We start from the raw sequence: 20,228 nt of genomic DNA, 5'->3' as shown, positions 1-20,228 counted from the left end.
TGTACTATCCAACACCTTCCCTACTATCCACGGGGACTGGAGTTGGAATAGTAAATTAAACTATTCACTATCCAGCGCCCAAAAGCATTATGCATTGTAATGGTATGCGTTGTGAAACTTGCGATGTAAAGGTAGGCGTTATAAAAGTATGCGTTGTAACGTCATACATCCAGAGATATATTATCAGAACTCTAACCACAATTAGAACAGTATACCATTTTGTTAAGGTAAAAGTTATTTTAGATCATGTATCATCTCTACTGTGGGCAACAATAATCTATTGGTCTATAGGTGCCTCAATAAATACCTTAAATCCTTTAGTATGGCGGCGCCACTCCGCATCCGTCCACTGTTGTATCTCAATAAACACAGAGCCTGTGTGTAACCTGGCTTTTTATACAGCCTACTTTGTTGAATCTAGGTCAAGAGGCGGCCCAACCAATAATTCGACCACACCCCCAAGGAGAAAATATATCCAATTTGAAGACAACCGCAAAAGTAGTTCGGCCATCTTGGAATGGTCAAAAGTACTATCTTTTTGTTATGTTGAAGACATAGGATGTTTGGAAAGAGAACCAACAGTTATGACAAGTATAGCAAGAAGCAGTCATATTAAAATAAAACCGAAGGCATGAAGTATGCTTACTTTGTCTGCCAATATCAATAAGTGCATCTCTTGTATACGATAGGGAGGGAAAAAGGCTAGGGATTCTGGTGCTGTCCTCTGCAGACGAGCGCAGACGTGCTTGCTTTTGGGTGTGCATTCCGGCCTCTTAAGTTAGCCTTGGTAGAAAGGGACGTGTCAGGAGGAGTTCCCAAACAAGCGAAAATGCGCTACAGCACTTCTAATGAAAAACTCTTGGACTAATAAGAAAATAACCGGGTTACTTTTTGACTGTAGTACCTTAGGACGTGCTGTTTGTGAAAAGCAATATTCTTACTGTTTTGTGACTGGGCCGGTCTCCTGCCTTAAACCAGTGGTGGCTGGCATGTACCGACTGTAGTGAGGCACAAAGAAAAAATAGACTTACTTTCTTGGTTTGCTGCACGACGTCCTCCTCGCTCGGGTCTTCTCACCTAAAGGCAGGCTCCAACGAGGGACCCAGCCAGCTCCCCTAACCAATCCTGGTGCTGCTCTCATGCCGTTATCTAGCATGACAGAAGAGCCAGGATTAGAGAGAGCAGCTTCACTCAGTGCTCTCAAGAGTACTGGAAGGCTGTGGTTAGAGAGGTTTAAAATGCACATGTCTAGCTGGCTGTCACAAGACGACCGGCCAAAGACACATGCGCATTTCAAACTATAGCGCATAGGTCTCTGCTGCCACTAAGCAGCAATGGCCCCACCCTATCCTGACACTTTGTTTGAGACGGTTGTTGAAAAATAAAATGGTAATAAATAAACTCTATGACCATTTTATTGTTCAGCTCTGGGGCTTGTGGGGTGACATTCCTCCGCTCAAATGGAGGATCCACCCCCTGCCCTAGATCCCTCCTTACTCGTAGCATCCTGTACTAGGGTAGAGTGGTGGGGCAGAGGTGGGGGCTGAGGGGGTGGGTGAGAAAGAAAGAAGAAAAAAAAGAACTTACCTACCGCCTGTAGCCTGACGCATCGCCAGTCTTCTGCTCCTCACGTGGCTCCACTGCAGGCTGAGGCTCCCAGCCTCCACGGCGGCAATCTTGAAGCTGCTCTCATGTATGAGAGCAGCTTCAGGATTGGCCTGAGCGCTGATGATTTGCACTTCTAGGGAGACTGGGAGCATATGCCTGCTGTCTCGAACCCGGCAACACAGCTGGGTTGAAAACAGCTCAGTGCGCATGTGGGTTTGGCTGACCTGACCCACATGCACACTGATATCAGGACTGCCCACCACTCCCTCTCCTGACTTCCCCCATGATGGTCCCACCCCCAGGACGCAGCACATAGAAGTTGAAAAATAAAACAATAATAAACTTGTTTTATTATAATTTTCTTTTTCAACATTTGAAGCTGCTGGCAGAGGGGCAACCACTGCTCCTTACCCCTCCCAAGACCCCTAATGCAGCTGATAAGCAGCTACATCATTTGATACATATCTAAACGGATTATGAGACATTTTGAGTAACACATGAATAAACGTGTACTAATAAAGCGGTAAAAAGACATGAAAATTGATATGTGAGAGATCTTAGTTACTGCATCGTAAAAGCATGCAGATAAAGTGTAGGATAGATGAAATCATATACATTAAATAATATAAATTCATAGCTTTAACCAGTTTCAAACTTCGGGCATTTGTTCACACTTTATAAGTTGCCAAATCAAACCAAATCAACTCAATGTGTATTAAAAGGTTAATGTGATGTATTAAGGTGTTATGAAACTGCCAATTATACATATTGAAATAATGATGGGTGTGAAGAAATAATGAAATCTAACATGATTTAGATACATTTGTGTGTGATATTGAAAGGTTCTGAATTTCATCATTGCATTTTGAAAATATGCATCAAAAAATGTGCATACTCATATTTGGTGCAATTGTTTTGAAACCTTCAGATTATGATCTTGATGTATGTACCATAGTAAATCACTTAAAACTATATTAATAATTTAAGATTTGAAATTATTTTACACGGTAGTACTTTGAAAATGCAGTAATGTTCTATACTTACGTGATCTCTGCGATCCAACAATTAACAATAATCTGAGTGCTTATAAACTGAAGGGATTTTAGAATATTTATTTTCCTTTCTGAAATGTATACTTCTATTGTTTTATAATTCTACACATTTAATTTGACTTTCTTGTAGGCCTTTTGTATTCCTTATTCTGTGCTGTCTTACACTCGTGAGAAAGTTTCATAAACTTAAAATGTGAGGCAAGATTTTGTCTTATTATACGAATTCCCACTCGCTTACAAGGACTATCTGTAACAATTTCGATACTCTGAGAATATTGGCTATGGGAAACTGTCCTCTTGAACAAATTAATTTGCCTACTGCTAATGGATCATTGTTTGGAAGTTCACCTGTACCAGATGACTTAACAAAGTATATGCTTTGCATCACCCCTTTCCTATAATATGTGTCTTCTTTATGTCTCACAACAATCATCTTACATGAACTGACCAATGGACTGAGTGGCTGATACGATGAGGTGATCCAGGAGGTGTCATCACCGAAACTAGAGGATTATAACATACTTTAATCTGAAGGAAAGGGAGAGGACAATTGTTTTACTTTGAGCACACAATGCAGATGATTCTTACGGATTTTACAGAACTTGCAGACTTTGCACTGAATTTGTGAACTTTGCAGACTCTACATGCTTTCCGTTCGGTCTGATGCATACTCTGTGTGCGCCACTTGTGGACTCTTTCTCGATGGAACACTGCTTATGAAGTTCTATAGCTCATATTCTGGCTGAACGTTCTAGAGCTTTTTGTCACCTGATGGCAACCCTAAACAACTTCATTGACTGCCACTCTTTAGATTCTAAATGTCAAACAATGATATGTTACTTTTAAAATCTTTGATAAATTTTTACTTTTATCTAAATCATAGACTCTGGGTTTGCCATGACTCGTCTCTCCTAGAAGTTGATTGTGCATTCCAATTTAGGGATTAATGACAGGGACAAGTCAACATTGGGAGATCTATAATCATCAGGTAGTAATGTTATTGTTTTGTATTGCTTAACCGAACTATTAGTTTGCATGATTTTAGTTCGCCTAAATGTATTTAGAAAATTCGGACTAGCAGTGATAATGCTTGATTTATACAGCCTCGTATTGAGTCATATATATACATTTATTTATTTATTTACTGGTTTGTATAGCGCTGGAATCGATTCCAGGTGGAGTATCTCTGCGCTTTCGGAGCCGGTTGAAACAGAGATGTGAAAGAATAGAGGCTAGATCTAATTTCTGAACAGTACAGTTTTTAGGTGTCTCCTGAATGTGAGATGTTCTTTACACCGTCTCAGAGACAGAGGGAGTTTGTTCCATAATGTGGGTCCTGTGATTGATAGTGCTTTGCTTCCATGTCTGGCTTTTTTAGCACGGGGACCACTAAAAGAAGATTGTTGCTGGACCTAAGCGATCGAGTTGGGATATAGGGAACAAATTTGTTTTCAAGGTAGACAGGCCCATGTCCATTTAGACATTTATGGATCAGACAACATATTTTAAATTTAGTTCTCTGCCGGATTGAGAGCCAGTGCAGTTGCTCAAGGAGGGGCTTAGATGCAGTTCTCGGGGGGACATTGAGGACAAGGCGAACAGCCGTGTTCTGAATGACCTGAAGCTTGGCCAATAGGCCTTCGTTGGCAGAAAGCAACAGGCCATTACAGTAGTCGATCCGATTTAAAACCAATGCCTGAACAAGAGTTCTCCGAAAAGCATCAGGTAGTAGAGGGAAGACTTTGCGTAACAGGCTAATGGTATGGAAGCATATTCCTGAAATATGGTTAACATGCTGTTTGAGTGACAGATCCTGATCCAGTCGGATCCCTAAATTCTTCACGACCTGTTTGGGATTGGGAGCTGTTCCCAGGTCGTGCGGCCACCAATCTGGGGTCCATAGTATTTTGGCTTCTCCAAACAGCATTACCTCAGTTTTACTGACGTTGCACTGAAGGCAATTGGAAGACATACAGTGTGCCACTGCCTTCATGCCTGATGAGAAAGAGCTCCTTACATCAGCGGAGAGAGTCTTGAAAGGGTAGAGGAGCTGCGTATCATCAGCATATGATACTGGGACGAATCCATGAATGTAATTGTTAATTTGTGAGTCGGTTATCTAATGCCTGATCCTCATTGGATATCTCGATGTTAAATCTCTCATTTTCAACCCCTCAGTGGCACAATAAAAGATCCATCGGAGGATCAAGTGTTAAGAGAAATTAAATTATGAAAATAGAGAAAACAGTTGTGTCCCAAACTGAAATCTGCTCCGACACCCCTCTAATTTTGTGGTAAGTATTTCCCATTTTCCAGTAACTCTCAACTGTCCCTCCCACATTTACTACATAATCCTAAATGCACTTGTGTGGAGGTCTCCGCAGTTGGGGTGGACATCCCCACACATGAAAGATAGCAGAGGTGGAGACCTCCCCAAGAAGGTTGGTTACTGTAGAGTGTGCATTCCAGTTTATGCACGTCACGTCAGACGTGACGTGCGGCGGCCATGTTGGCGCGCTGCGCGCGCATTCCTCATTGCGCGCCGGGGAGAACACAGAACGGCAGCGCCGGCCGGCGCTCCTCTATTAAGCTCGTAATTTACAATATAAATAAATATACTTACTGGAACATAACCAGTGGTCCTCCAGTTATTTACAACCTACAACATTACAGTGGCGACGAGGTCGGGAGGCTCCAGCTGACCACCCACGTGGAAGGAAAAAAAAAAAACACGGACCCCCACGTGGACAGCAGCAGGGTAGGCAACCCCACACACTACTACAGCAGGATGCAGAGCTGCCCCACATAGCCCACATTGCAGAGGGTTCATGGGAAGGCACAGCTGAGCCACCACACGAGCAGAGGAGCGTGGCAGTGCCACAGACAACCGAGAGGCGGCGAAGAGGCTGGAGAGGCTGCAGCACGCCCCACAGGAGACAGCCCACGGTGCAACCCTTACCACCACGCCGGGCCCTGGAGGTACAGCGCTGGCTACCAAAGAGGAGGAGGCGGGGACTAGCACTGAGAGTCCCCTGGAAGACACCACCACAGAGGTGAAGGACAGCACCCCAGGGAGTCCCACCAGCAAGGACGTCAAATCGACAGCGATCAGGGAGGTGAGGATGAGCACGCCAGCAGGCTATGCGATTGCGCCGGTGCAATTCCTACCGAAACCAGGGGACCCCCTGATGAAGTGGGAGGACTGGAAAGAATATATCGACAATTTCATAGGGGTCTTGGAGGATGAAAATGAAGAGTCGTTCACCCCCCAAAGGAAGAAACGGATCCTATTACTGAACCTGGGTCCGGAGGGCCTCAGGATTTACAAGAGCCTGGTGCCCAAAAAGAGGGACGATGCAGACAAGGATGTATATGCACACGCATTGGAAGATCTGGACGAACGGTATCGCCCCACTATATGCGTATCAGTGGACAGGTTTAACTTCCAGCAGAGAAAACAACGGCCGGGAGAGAACATTGAGGAATATGTAGCGGCCTTGAGGAAGCTAGCTGCCCCGTGCAAATACGCATTGTGGGAAGACGAATTCATAAAGGACCAGATCGTGATGCATACCACTAGCACAAATGTCCAGGATAAGCTATGGGCAAGCGGCGACACCACACTCAAAGACGTAATGGTCATTGTAAAAAGGGCGGAACTCGCACGGAGATGTGCCGATGCGACAAAGAAAGACATAGCGCCCCCAACGATGGTGAACAGGATTCAAGAGGGAGACCACCGGAAAGACCAGAGAGGCAAAGAACCGATGGCCAGAGGAACCAACAGATGGCAAGGGAAACAAGCAGGCAATGAAGGCAAGAAATCGTGCTACAGGTGCGGCAGTTGGTCCCACGACGCACGTGATCGAAGATGTCCCGCGTTCAGAGCTAAGTGCCTACACTGCGGCATCTTGGGTCACTACGAAAAGGTGTGTAGGAAGAAAAATCCCAAGGGAATGGTGAAAAGCATAGACCAAGGCGAAGAAGACCTAGAGGAGATCGCAGAGGAAGAGGTGATCACAGTCTTATGTATATACGACCAAGTACTAAGCGTAGAAGGGAAGAAATCCACGAAACCCATTCTGGACATGTCTATGGGAGGAATCACCATCACGGTAGTGGCAGACACCGGATCCCCTTTCACCATTATCCAGCGAGCAGTGTGGGAAGAAATGTTCAGACCCAAGTTGGGCCCAGAGCTGGAGAAACTAGACATTCGGCCGGTCACTTACAATGGCGACCGCATTCCAATGATGGGGTTCCGGCGCTTGTTGTTTGAATTTAGAGGCCGATCAGCGTGGTGCAAGCTATATATAGCGGAGAAAGGACCCTCCGTCCTTGGATGGCTGGACCAGGGTGACTTGGGGATAAAGCTGGATCCAGGTGGAAAGGAACAAATACTACTCGCAGAACAAGAGGAATGGCCGGACTTGAATAAGTGGAAGGAGAACTACCCAAAAGTGTTTGGAGGCACGGTGGGACGGATGGAAAAGTTCCAACACAAGATCGTGCTCAAGGAAGGGGCCATAGCGGTAGCTCACAAGGTGAGAAACGTGCCGATTGCGGTACGAGAGGCGGTCCAGAAGGAACTTCAGGAGTTGGAAAAGAAGGGGATAATAGAACCGATAACATGTGCGGAATGGTTGGCGCCCCTGGTGGTCGTGATGAAGCCCAATGGGAAGGTCCGGCTCTGCGTGGACCTGAGAGAACTGAATAAAAATATTGTGGTGGAGAAGTTCCCTCTCCCCAGAATTGAAGAAATGTTGGCTAAGACCAGAGGAGTGAGGTGGTACTCCACTATCGACTTGACATCAGCCTATCACCAAATAGCACTCCACCCGGACAGCAAAAGTCTCACCTCTTTCATCACCCCGTTTGGTTGTTACCAGTTTTGTCGCATGCCGTTCGGGCTGGCCTCGGCGGCTGCAGTTTTCCAGAAGATGATGCACCAACTATTCAGAGACTGCAAAGACGTCCAGTATTTCCAGGACGACATCCTGGTGATGGGCCGAGACAAGCATGATCATGACCGAAAGCTGGAACACGTGCTACAGACGCTGGAAACAAAAGGCCTTACAGCGGAGTGGGCGAAGTGTCGTTTGGGACTACAGTCGGTAACGTACCTAGGACACGAGATCGGTCAACAGGGCGTTACACCCAAGTTGGAAAATGTAAAGGCCATCGCTGATGCTCCACCACCCAGAAGCAAGGAAGAGGTCAGGTCATTCCTGGGGATGGCGGAGTATTACAGCAAGTTTGTGGTCCACTTCGCCTCAAAGACCCATAACATGAGGTTACTGACCAGGGAAAGCACCGTGTTCCAATGGACACCGGAAGCACAAGCTGAGTTTGAAACGATCAAAAGGGATGTAATAGGAGCTGTTCCCCTCCAGGGCTACGATCCACAAGGCGCCACTGTACTGACGACGGATGCCAGCGACAAGGGCCTGGGCGCTGTGCTCATGCAAGACAGAGGAAGAGGAGAAATGGAGACAATCAGTTTTGCGTCCAGGGCACTGACGGATACAGAGAGCAAATACAGCGTGATTGAGAAGGAGATGCTGGCGGTTGTGTGGGCCATGGCGAGGTTCAGGCAATTTCTGTGGGGGACACATTTTTTACTCAAAACAGATCACAAGCCATTGGTGAAGGTGCTGACATCGAGTGGACACGCCAGTGCCACTCCCCGAATATCCAAGATGTCACTAAAGTTACTTGAGTTTAGGTATGACGTGGAGTACCTTCCCGGGAACCGGAACCGAGTGGCGGATTTCCTGAGTAGGGCGGCCGCCATGGAACCAGGAGAGGAAGACCCTGCAAGCAAAGGAGAGTTGGTAGCCCTTATAGAGGACCAAGAAAGGTTGATAAGCTTACAAGAATGGTCAGAGTCCTATGAGGAAGACACGGACATGCAAGAAGTAAAAGAGAACATTGTTCAAGGATGGCCTGAGAAAAGGAACGTGAGGGCGAGCCTCAAGCCGTACTTTGAAGTCAGAGAGGAACTGTCAGTAGGGGACAAGGGGGTATTCATCTACAGAGGAGACAAGGTGATCCCCCCCAGGAACCTCACCTCGAAACTGTTGGACCTGCTACATGAAGGACACCTAGGCATAGGAAAACTAAAAGCAAGGGCAAAGCAAAACTACTGGTGGCCAGGCATGGACATAAAGGCTGAGAGGCATGTCAGGGAATGTCCACAATGTCAAAGAGCAGATAAGACCTTAAAACCTTTGAGACCAGCAATAGGGAAGTTTGACCCTCCCGCTAATCCATGGGAAGAACTATCGATAGACATTTTGGGACCCGTCCTAGATGACCAAGGCACGCAGAAATACGTGTGCGTACTCATGGATCGATATTCAAAGTGGCCGGAGGTGAAAATAGATGAGTCCATGGACACAGAAAACATCATAAAGTTCCTGTCAGAGACTTTCACCTGGGAAGGAATACCCAAATCGATCTTAAGTGACAATGGGCCCCAGTTCACGTCGGAAAGGTGGAACAAGTTCATGCAAAGGAATGGCATCACTGTCAAGCACACGGCGATCTACCATCCGGCCGGTAACGGCCTAGTGGAGAGATTTAACCGGGTAGTGATGGGAGCCATCCAAGCCGCCATATCCAGTGGACAGAGTTGGGAAAAGGCGTTAGAGAACATGGTGTGGGCGTACAGAATAACCCCCACTGGCACGGGGTACAGCCCATTCCAAATATTGAGGGGACGTGAACCCTTCACCCATGACAACAGGATTTGGAAGGAAAAGGTCGTCACCAGCGAATGGTCCCCTGCAGTGGTGCGGGCCAACCTGGAAAGAGCACAGACAATTTACAGCGACCACTACAATAAACGGAGGAATGTCAAAAGTACAGGATTGGAGAAAGGAGAGTGGGTGAAAGTAAAGTTGGCCACTCTACAGAAGAAGGGAGACAGCAAGTACAGCAAGCCGATGCAAGTTGTGGAGGTGTACGATCGAGCCGCTTTGCTGAGCGATGGAAACGTGTGGTCCCAGGACCGGATGGCTAGGTGCAATAAGGTTTTGGGCTGGGAGCAACATGGAACTGAATGGGAAGACATGGAAGGTGCGAACGTGGAGAAGAGACAAGAAGCCGGCGAGCAGCAAGACAGAGTAAGGGGAGAAATGGATAGAGAAGAGGAAGAAGAGAACGGAAGTAGAGGTATGGAAATGGACAGGTTTGAGAGAAGCATGAATGAAGAGGGAGCTGTGAGAGAAGGAGCAGAGAGCCAAGAGGAGGGGAGCCAAGAAACTATGGAGAACCCGGTAAAGGTTACAAGAAGTGGGAGGCCGGTGGTAAGGCCCTCCAGATTTCGAGATTTCGAGTTGGACACTGGACTGTAAGTGACTCAGTTAAAGTTTGATAAAAAAAGGGGAGATATGTAGAGTGCGCATTCCAGTTTATGCACGTCACGTCAGACGTGACGTGCGGCGGCCATGTTGGCGCGCTGCGCGCGCATTCCTCATTGCGCGCCGGGGAGAACACAGAACGGCAGCGCCGGCCGGCGCTCCTCTATTAAGCTCGTAATTTACAATATAAATAAATATACTTACTGGAACATAACCAGTGGTCCTCCAGTTATTTACAACCTACAACATTACAGTTACTAGTCTTTTGTAGTATGTGAGTAGTGCTATTATAGTACTACTGGATGTATTAAAAATCCTGTTTGGGAATATGCCGCATTGTAATTTAAGCTACTTGAATTTCCACGATCACACAAGTGTTTGATGTGAATGGTAATATTTTCTTGTATTGATCTCTGTTGGGCGTTGGGGGTGGTAACTCCTTGAAAATCTAGTCCAGATCCACATACTATTTATTTTTCCCCATATAGTTTGGATCTGGAAATACTGTGTAATAAAATTTGGTTTGGAATTGATTGTGGGTGAAGTCTATATGCCTCTGAGGATTGTCAATCTAATGAGCTAATGCCTCACTACATGACTACCATTTCCGTATTTCTTCTTTCTACCATCTGGTACAGACCCATGCTCAAGTTTAGGTTTAGAAGTAAACAAAAAAAATTAGTTCGAAATCAGTAGATTGAGTTTGTTTCTTTCATGTTAAAATTATTCACAATAATTGTAGCGATATCTAAGTCTCTGAACACTAGGGTGGCGCTGTTGAGTTGCATCAGATCAATTTCCTAGTTCTTATGGGTAGTGTTTCGATTTCCTTTTTGCCCTCTATTTTTCATTCAGTCTTACAGTAGCAGCATAAATAAAACCACCACAAATATATTCCTATAGCTTGTCCCCTATTCTCTATCGGGTTTTACTGCAAGCCCAACTAACATTTTTTTTCCAATTGCATTACTTCCTATCCACTGTTAACGTCATGTTGTTAAACAATCGAAAGCCAAACTCGGTATATATGGATTCTGTTTTGGAATTCACTTCAGCGCGCACTTATCTCAAGGGTATACAGCGCACTCGAGTGCCAAACATTGGACATTTTTAATTTGCCTAGAATCACAGAACGTTGGGCAGAAGCTGGGATTCGAACCTTGTTTGTCCGCTTCGTAGACGGCAGCTCTATCCGTTAGGCCACATCGCTCCCACCAGCTTAAAAAGTGCGATACAAAATATTTAGTTTGGTGTCTCCCTTTCAGTTGTTGGGGTTCTTTGTGTATGTACCACGTGGATTGTAGAGGGGGAGCGGGGGTCCTTTTCCTGCCTCCGTTTTAGAGGGAAGGGAAGGGAAGGGGTGGGTCTATGGCACATCACCTGAGTTGTGGGGTAAATGGAGAGAGTGTCAATCAGAGGCAGGGCTCTCAGAGCTGGGAAGGAGCTGTTCATGGCGGCTGTGCTTTGGACAGAGCAGCAGTTTCCAGTGTTTTTATTCTCCCACTTGGATCAACGTTACCCTATTCTGGAGCGGCGTAAGGGGGTCCGATCTCCCCTGGACACTGACATAAGCTTATTGGGGTGCTCCTTCAGTGGGATTTGATGTCAAAACCGCGTTTTTTCGATGCTAGTTTCCGTGCTCTGTGAGGAGACACGACGGAGAAGGGGAGAGCTCGTTGTTTTTCCCAGCTCGGAAGCCATGGCGCACCTCCATTTTTGTGCTCTTCGATGAAGAGCCCTTTCCATCTCGGGAATACCCTTTGTGTCCATTGTTCCTCGCCTGTGCCCTCTGTTCAGTATGTTACTCAGTTTTATTTTTCCAATCCTAAAAATACTCCAAAACATTTGAATTTAAACGTTTTAGTGGATTTTAAGGTTTTCCCTTCCGTTGTCAACAAAAGATCATATTAACATCGGCCGCGCATTAATTTGGTATGTAACAGTTGTATTTGTTTCCATAAACGTTTCCTCCCCGTTTCCCCTTATATTTTAGATTATGTTCATAATGACGCAATCTTTACATTTAATTGTATTTACATTGTTTCGGTTTTGAAAACTTTTAATTTGTATCCTGCTTAGCTTTGACAGCTTAAATATGTTCGTATTTTGCTTAAAAGTACAATATGTCTTATTTTCCGCGTGAAAAACATCGTTGCTTTGTTCTAGACCTGGCATAGCGTCTGTGCTAGTTCTTTTCTTTCTTTGGATGTGCATTGACGGCTAACAGTGTAGTCGGGACACCTCACCTTTCTTTCAACTTTTGACAGTAAAATGCCCGAGCACCCCTTTCGTAGCAGTGGAATTTCCCACCAATGTCAAAAGGATCCGAAGATGATGCGAGACGATGACAAACCGGAGGAAGAAGAGGGCACAGTCTGTGGGAACTCTTCGAGGTATGGAGGTTTGTTTTAAAATTCTTCTAAAAAGAGTGTTTGCATCTAAACATGTTGTTTACATTCGTAACCACATACTCCAGTTATTGTTAAAACACTTTATATTGCATTTTTCAGACCTTTGCAGTGGATGACCTTGATCAATGCCACTCCCTATTTTACTAAACGAAGTGTCTAACTCCCCATGCTGGGGAAAGAAAGCTCCCAAATAAATTTTTGTTCCCGTACAGGCAGCCGATCACTTGACAGAGCAGGCATTAGTATAGATGTCCCAGGCTATTAACAGCATTTCACAGCCAGATGTATTCAATCTGTTTCTACGAACCTTTGAAAGGCTAGGGCATTTGACAGTAAAGCTTTTTAGCCTGCATGTAACTGAGCACAGCAACATTTGCACTTCGCCCAAGATTGTAAGAAAGTCGAATGCCCAGTACAGGGAATGCAGGAGCTGGAAGAGAGAGACATAGCGAGAGAAAGGTAGGAGATGCAAAGTCAGGGAAAGCCATGGTGATGGGGAAAGACATGCGGAATAAGACGGGGACAGACCTGGAAGTAGAAGGAAAGTCAGGAAAAGAGGGAGAGGCAGAAAAAGGCAAGCAAAAGAACCATATAGATTTGGAGACACGGAAATGTAGGTAGAGAAAAAGAAAAGGAAGACGGCTTAAAAGACGGAAAACAGACTGGGAGAAAGAAACGCATATAAAGGGAGAGAAAAGACACGGAACAACAGAGAAACGGAGAAAAATAGGGAGGAAGAGAGGCAGAATAAGAGGGGGGGACGAAGGAGAAAGACGTCGAGGAAAAACAACAAGAAAAAGGCAAGTTAAGATGGAGACAGGCGACAGCTGGGAGGGAGTTAGGAAGAGATAAAGACAGACAAAATCAGTATCGCTGCCTCTATCTCTGCAACTATATCTATTTGCCTGTTGCTTCGTCTGTCACTGCATCTGTATTTCTCTTCCTTGTGTGTCTGTCTCGATTGGCTTCTGTGCCCCTTACTTCCGCTGTCCCCTTGTATTCTTTCTCAATACAAGCACCGGGTTTGGCTCACAATCTTTTGCTGGGACTAATGTTTTCTGGGCTCAGCCGCCTGACCTGTATCTGCTGGGCTGAAGTGCGATCGGGGATAGCAGTCTTGACCTTTACCATATCTTTAGTAGTCAGTGGGTTTCGGGCCTTTTGCGTGTTTTACAAATAAATAAAAAAATCTTTAACACTTGGGTAATTTAAATAAATAATTGCCGACTTTCTGGGGAAAGTCCGGGGGTGTTAGGCTGATATGACCTTTTCCTTTCGGCCACCACTGCATTGCACCATTTGTGTTTTTAAGCTTTTACATTTACTTATTATAATGAAACCTGGCACATGTATTATAACCAGAATGCGGTAGTGATATCCACACAGTTTCATCTGTAAACGCCACTCCGGTTGCACAGAGCTTATATCATCATTTACAACTAGCTGACATATTTGTTTTAGATAGTGTGGTTTTGCACAAAGAGTATCTGCTTCTCCCCAGTGGAGCTTTGTTTTTGCCAGAGCTTGTTGTACATTGGTGCCGTGGATTTTTATTTCATATTGGCTAATTGCTTGAAGTTTTCCACCCACACAGGCAAGGGAATCGGTGGGCTACGTAAATACTGAATATTGTAAAGCTATCAAGGGGATTATTTTTTTTATCCCAATGAATTAAAAAGAAGTCGCGGAGGACAAGTTACTATTTGCAAAACATTTTGTCAATTTGTAGTAACGCAGAGTTCATCTTTGAATGCCTCTGCAATGGTCCAGACTAGTTTTGCCCTTTTATTTTCTCTGGCGTGACACTTATTTTTGCGGATCTGGTAACATGCATCCTGTTGCATTTCACGCTACCTTGTTCTAAGCAAGTTTGCGTTAGCTGTGGATGATGTTTTAGATTTGTTGGCATTACATGTTTAATCAATAAAGAATGCGAAAGTAAAACGGTCTAGAAACTAAAATGACCTTTTAACAGTCCTAAGTATGATATAGGATCATACTATATATTATCTAATGGGATGTCTGCATTTGGGCGTCTATTGGAATCAATTAATGTGTTTTCATATTTGTGTAGAAAGTTAATCAACGAGCATCTGAAGTAATAACTTGTTTCTTTGTGTGCAGGCTGTGTACAGCTGCATAGCATAAATGATTCTCCGCGTTCCGGTTGTCTTACCTCTTAACATTCAGGTCCAGTCTTTTCCATCCTTTGGAATCCAGTTGTTGGGCTGCTGTTATGTATAGCTATGTAGAGGCCAACAAAGTAAGTGCACAACAAGTGACACGTCGCAAAATGCGTTTCTTACCTCATTTTCATTTCTGGGGGTGAAGCTTGATGCCTGTGTATTGGAGGACTTCGGTCGTATTACACCTGTTATATTTCCTTTTGCACTCTCATGGGTCCTCCAACTCGTTTTTAAACTCCATTCCAATCTCTTATCTATTGAACCTGTGTGGAGGTTAACCTGACTTGCATGACCTTCAGGTATTAACTCTTCTTTTGATCCACTTATAGGGTTATTTTGTGTAACACCCTTTGTTTAATATTTGAACTCCTTGCACCAAATTTATCTGAGTGCACAGTGGCATGGCGTTGCTAATCTTTTTGCTAGGTACTGTTGCATGCCCTATCCACTATGCTATGTTTTCTGGTTACACAAAACACTCCCAACTTGTGGGTTTCTGTGACAGTTAGCAAATGTGCTCAAAGCAAAGCCTCTGTTGCATTTTATATGACAATATTCTCAGTACCTTTGCTGTGGAAGAATTAGAAGACGCATGGCAGTTGAATTTACTTGCTAACAAGTATTCAGTTCACCAAGATGAGGCTTGGTGTAGGATACAGTTCTCTGCTGTTCGCTACAGTTCTAGATCTACATTTCTAACTGTAATTTTTCAGATTGACTGTTAATGTTTTTGCTTGAACTGGGTGATAACACCTTTATTTGGAACAATTACCATTTCTGTGATTTATGTGTAATGCAAAACGAGCAATGTGACTGGTGTTGACATGGGGTGGATAACTTATTTTGGTACAACGTGTGTGTATTTCATGGTCCCCCCCCCCCCCCTTCACCACTAAAAAAGACTAGGTGCAATTAACTTGCAAAGCACTGTAACTTTTCAAAAAGATTTTAAGTAAATGGTTCAAAATATTAAATGTAATACTTCCACCCACAGCCTTAACCGCACACTGTATGCCTAATTTACTTGTCTTCCTTAAACAGCTCAAAATCCACCCTTGTGCAGGGAAATTTGAATACAAGTGACCAAATAAAAGCTCTATGAGAAGCTCAAATCACGTTTCTAAAATATCAGCCCTTGAATTTTAAGGAAGTTCTGCAGCTGGTAACTGATCATTGTATGTCTTGCAGGCTTTATAAATCCATATGTAGTGGGTTTCTGAATTATTTGATGTGAAAAAATCAGTAACCCAACCTTTAACAATTGATTATTTTGCAATTCTCCATGCTATTTTTTTTCTCTTTTACTACAGTATTTGCTAAAGACACAATGTTTGCCTTTAATAAAGCAGCCATTTTGTGGGATTGATCTCTAGCAAATGGCTCTCGTTTGTAAAAAAGAAAGACTCTTATTTTGCCTGCTAGTTTTCTTTTTTCTTTTGATTGGTTGAAAAACTTGCGGATTCTACTTGTTTCTTGTACACGAAATAGGTTTACAGATCTGGAAAAAATGTAAGAGTACATTAGCCCCTTATGTCACAAAATGGCTTTCTGTCAATCATTCAGGCAAATTGCTTCCGAGCGAGAGTGTGTACCGAGAAATTATCAGGAAATGCTCTGGGGAAGTTCAAAGGACAATCTACTGTTTCACGGAGACCGGATTGGCTGCTCGCTTACATGGCAACAGTATAGGTTCCACCCTAAGAGTCATCGGAAGCAGAGCCCAGGCGTGGTAACGTGGACAGAAAGGCGCTAGTCGAAGCCCGTCCCACCTCTCCTCCCAGGTCCTAAAGTTTGCTCTGCTAGCCGGAGAAAAATACATTTGAGGTCAGTTCAAGTGGCACTTAGAAACATAGTTTAGGATACGTACTGGATTTCGTTGGGCCTGCGAGCGAAGCATGTGGGCCACTTGGACTATTATTATTATTTTCCGTTGCACAGATGCTGCTTTTGAAGTTTTTATTTTTGAGTACTGTAGCATACACCAATAAAGTAGTGAGAAAGGTGTATGTTTAAGATTATGTTTATTATCAACAAGGACCCGCGGTAGCGGGATAACAACCAGCATTAACAAGGAACAGCTGTCATCTGTCACTGGGCACCAGTGACGTCACCTATATACAGATTGTGTAACCATGGTGATGAGGAGTGACGCTGCACAATAAACATAGAGAACATACTAACATGTACAACATCTCCCTTCCTTCACAAACAAAACAGAACTATTCCATAATATAGTCTTTAAACTTGGCGGGCAATTTGACCACTCTGCCCGTTCTAGAATGATGTCTACCAGTTACATTGCCCTCCATATCATTCCTGCTTGTTGCATTACATGTATTACTTTCCTCACATTTGTCTTCCCCAGTTCCATTTCGCACAGAAGTAGTATCCATAGGACTGGAAGATAAACCACCAAAACTTGCGTCTGAAACATCAGACATTCCTTGACTGACTCTGGTGTGTGACCCATCTAGGTTACTGCACCTGTCATCCCATTCTAGGACACTGTCATTTAGGCCTCCTTCCTCCATTCCTGCTTTACTCATTATGATCTCTTCTTGACCTCGCTTCAGTTTTACCACATCATCTTTACTGCGCCATCCTTCACCTTCAACTAACACAGCACCTCCGGTTGCTTTGTCAACTCTCAATGGCCTACTAAGCTTAGACTCACCTTTAGCAACCAAACCAGGCTTCCTCACTAGCACCCAATCCCCAGGTACTATGACTTTATCTTTAGTACGATTGATTTTGTCAGAATAAGCCTTATTCTTCAATTGTTTATTCAGTATGCTCTCCCTCACATTGAGATCTTTCTCACAGACTTGTCTTGCCTCTACCGCTGCTGCTTTCCAATCACCTATTTTCGGCGTCATGACGCCATTATATACTCTACCTCTCATCAGGAAAAAAGGTGTAAACCCAGTTGCATCCTTAGGAGTATTATTGTATGCATTTATTTTTACTTTGACAAACTCCTTCACATCCATGTCATTCGCAATAGCCATCTGGATTCCTTCTTTAAAAAATCTGTTGATCCTCTCAACTTGACCATTGCTCTTAGGGCTGTACAGGGGTGTTTTCTCCTGCACAATACCACGCTTTTCCAAGAAATCCACCATCAAACGCGATACAAGTTGTGATCCATTATCAGACACTATGATTTTAGGTTGCCCTTCTCTCTCAAAGATTTTCTCCAGGAATTTTATTACTATTTCGGTAGTAATGATCCTCACAAACTTGTAACACACCCACTTAGTGTAGTAGTCTGTCAGAACTATTAGGTATTTACATTCTTCTTGCAGCAAATTGAAAGGTCCGGCAAAATCTATTGCAACCTTGGCCCAAGGTCCATCAGGGATTTGCACAATTTGCAGATCATTTTTCTCCACTCTCCAATGTTTGTCTGACTTCAAACACTGTTCACAGTTATCTATGGTATTTCTAATTTCGCTGTCCACACCTGGCCACCAATAGTACATTCTCAGAACATTTCTAGTGGCAGTGGTGCCAGGATGCCCTATATGAGCCATCTGGATTATCTTTTGCCTGAGACCTTGTGGCGGCACGAACACCTCACCTCTTTTCAAAAAACCATTTTCCAGAGTCAATTCATCGCTTACTTGTTGATAACTCTTTAGCTCCTTGGGTAAATTCCTCACATGTGGCCACTTGGATTGTACATATTCCCTTACTTTGGCCAGGACACTGTCTTTCATTGTACACTCTTCCCATTCCTCCTCTTTTATTGACCCTTCACACATCACAGTAGCATCAATGTGTGCCACCACACATTCATTATCTTCCAGTACCTCATCATTGTTTACCTTTACCGGTAACCGGGATAGACAATCCGCCCTACTGTTCTTTCCTCCTTTTATGTGTTCTATTCTGAAGTTATATTCCTGAAGCTTTGACAAGAGTCTGATCAGCCTTGAACTGGCATTGCCATTCCCACGCCCCTTGCTGTCCATCATGTACACAAGGGGTTTGTGGTCTGTTACAAGCGTGAAACTCTTGCCCCACAAATAATCTTTGAGTTTGTGTACAGCCCACACACAGGCCAGTGTCTCACGTTCAATTGTACTGTAATGAACCTCCGTGTCATTTAATTTCCTAGAAATAAATGCGATTGTGTTTTCCTCCTTACCATTCCTTTGGCAAAACACAGCACCTATTCCCTCATTGCTAGCATCCACAGTCACGATGTTATCTAGCTGCGGATCATATGGCTTTAAAGCTGGCGCCTTAGCAATTTCCATTTTGACAGTTTTGAAAGCATCACCTTGTTCCATTCCCCATTCATACTTCACATTTTTCTTTAACAGTCTCCTAAGTGGTTCCACTTTTTCTGCATATCTACTGATAAATTTTGCGTAATATTCACTTAGGCCAAGGAATGACTTAAGAGTGTCTTTATTTTTTGGTTCAGGAGCCTCCCTTATTGCAAAGACCAAATCTTCTTTTGGTAAAATACCCTCTGCAGACAGGACATGTCCTAAATATTCAATTTCTTTTGCCATGAATTTGCATTTGTCCTTAGCAACTGTCATGCCTCTACTTTCCAACACGCTCAGAACTGTATCAATTAACTGTATGTGTTCGCTTTCAGTGTTGGAGTGCAGCAAAATGTCATCCTGAAAGGCTTCTACCCCTTTCATTTTACCAAACAATATATCCATGAGTTTCTGGAAAACTCCTGAAGATGATGCTAGACCAAAAGGAAGTCTCACATACCTAAATGCTCCAAATGGAGTAATGAAAGATGTTAGTTTTTTGGACTCCTCAGACAAGGACACCTGATGGTACGCTGACCTTAAGTCTATAAGAGAAAAATACTTTGATCCCGACGTTGACTGAAGTATGTCCTTAATTTTTGGCAAGGGATGACAATTAATTACAATATTTCTATTAAGCGACCTCAGGTCGACACACAGCCTAATTTCCCCTGTTACCTTCTTCTTAGATACAACTATGGCAGAAATCCACTCAGATTCTTCCGCCTCTTCAATCACACCTTCCCTCTTTAATTTCTCAAGCACTTCTCTTAATTCGTTTTTCACTGACAAAGGCACAGATCTTACCTTGTGCTTACACGGAATAGCCCCTTCTTTGAGCTTGATGTCATGACAGAATCCTTTTACACATCCAATAACATTTTTGAATACATCTTTATGCTTTTCCAAAATTTCACTCAATGTACTTTCTTCTCTCCCTACACAAATGCTGTTCATCCATTCTTCTCTTAAAATCACGGGGTCTCTAGCTCCCGGAACTAATACCACCCCCAGCTGGGCCAAATCTCTCCATCCTACCAGTATTCTCCCCTTCTCTGCTACGTAGACCTTTGTCTCAATCACTCTCCCTTTAAATGTTACTGTGTCAATGAAATATCCCAACATATTTATATCCTTCTCCCCAAAAGCTTTTGGATTCATATCAGATTCAGTCAACTGCACACCTTTCCATCTCTCTTCAAAAAGGGTGTCAGAAATTGTAGTTATTGGGGCACCTGAATCGGCGGTGAACTTTAACTCGACCTCCCCAATCTTCACATCACTAATGGGCCCTTTTATTTTACCATCCTCCATTTCTATGTACAACATA

The 20,228-nt window shown here is 43.9% G+C and overlaps 1 long non-coding RNA gene across 2 annotated transcripts in view; it reads left to right on the top strand.

The window, feature by feature from the left end:
* The first annotated feature begins 11,397 nt into the window (after nucleotides 1-11,397).
* The window catches only part of LOC144824074 (uncharacterized), a 69,670-nt gene continuing 60,839 nt past the window's right edge, over nucleotides 11,398-20,228 (top strand). Inside the window, exons 1-2 of one of the 2 annotated variants that reach the window (XR_013608890.1) lie at nucleotides 11,398-11,956; nucleotides 12,292-12,417. This is a non-coding gene — a long non-coding RNA (uncharacterized LOC144824074). The remainder of the gene's footprint in view (nucleotides 11,957-12,291; nucleotides 12,418-20,228) is intronic. The other variant, XR_013608891.1, reaches the window with a different exon arrangement.

Source organism: Lissotriton helveticus, chromosome 3_1 (assembly GCF_964261635.1).
Source record: "Lissotriton helveticus chromosome 3_1, aLisHel1.1, whole genome shotgun sequence".
In the NCBI taxonomy this organism is placed as follows: Eukaryota; Metazoa; Chordata; class Amphibia; order Caudata; family Salamandridae; genus Lissotriton; species Lissotriton helveticus.
The sequence above is the reverse complement of the archived record's forward strand: the minus strand, read 5'-3'. Positions and strand labels throughout refer to the sequence as shown.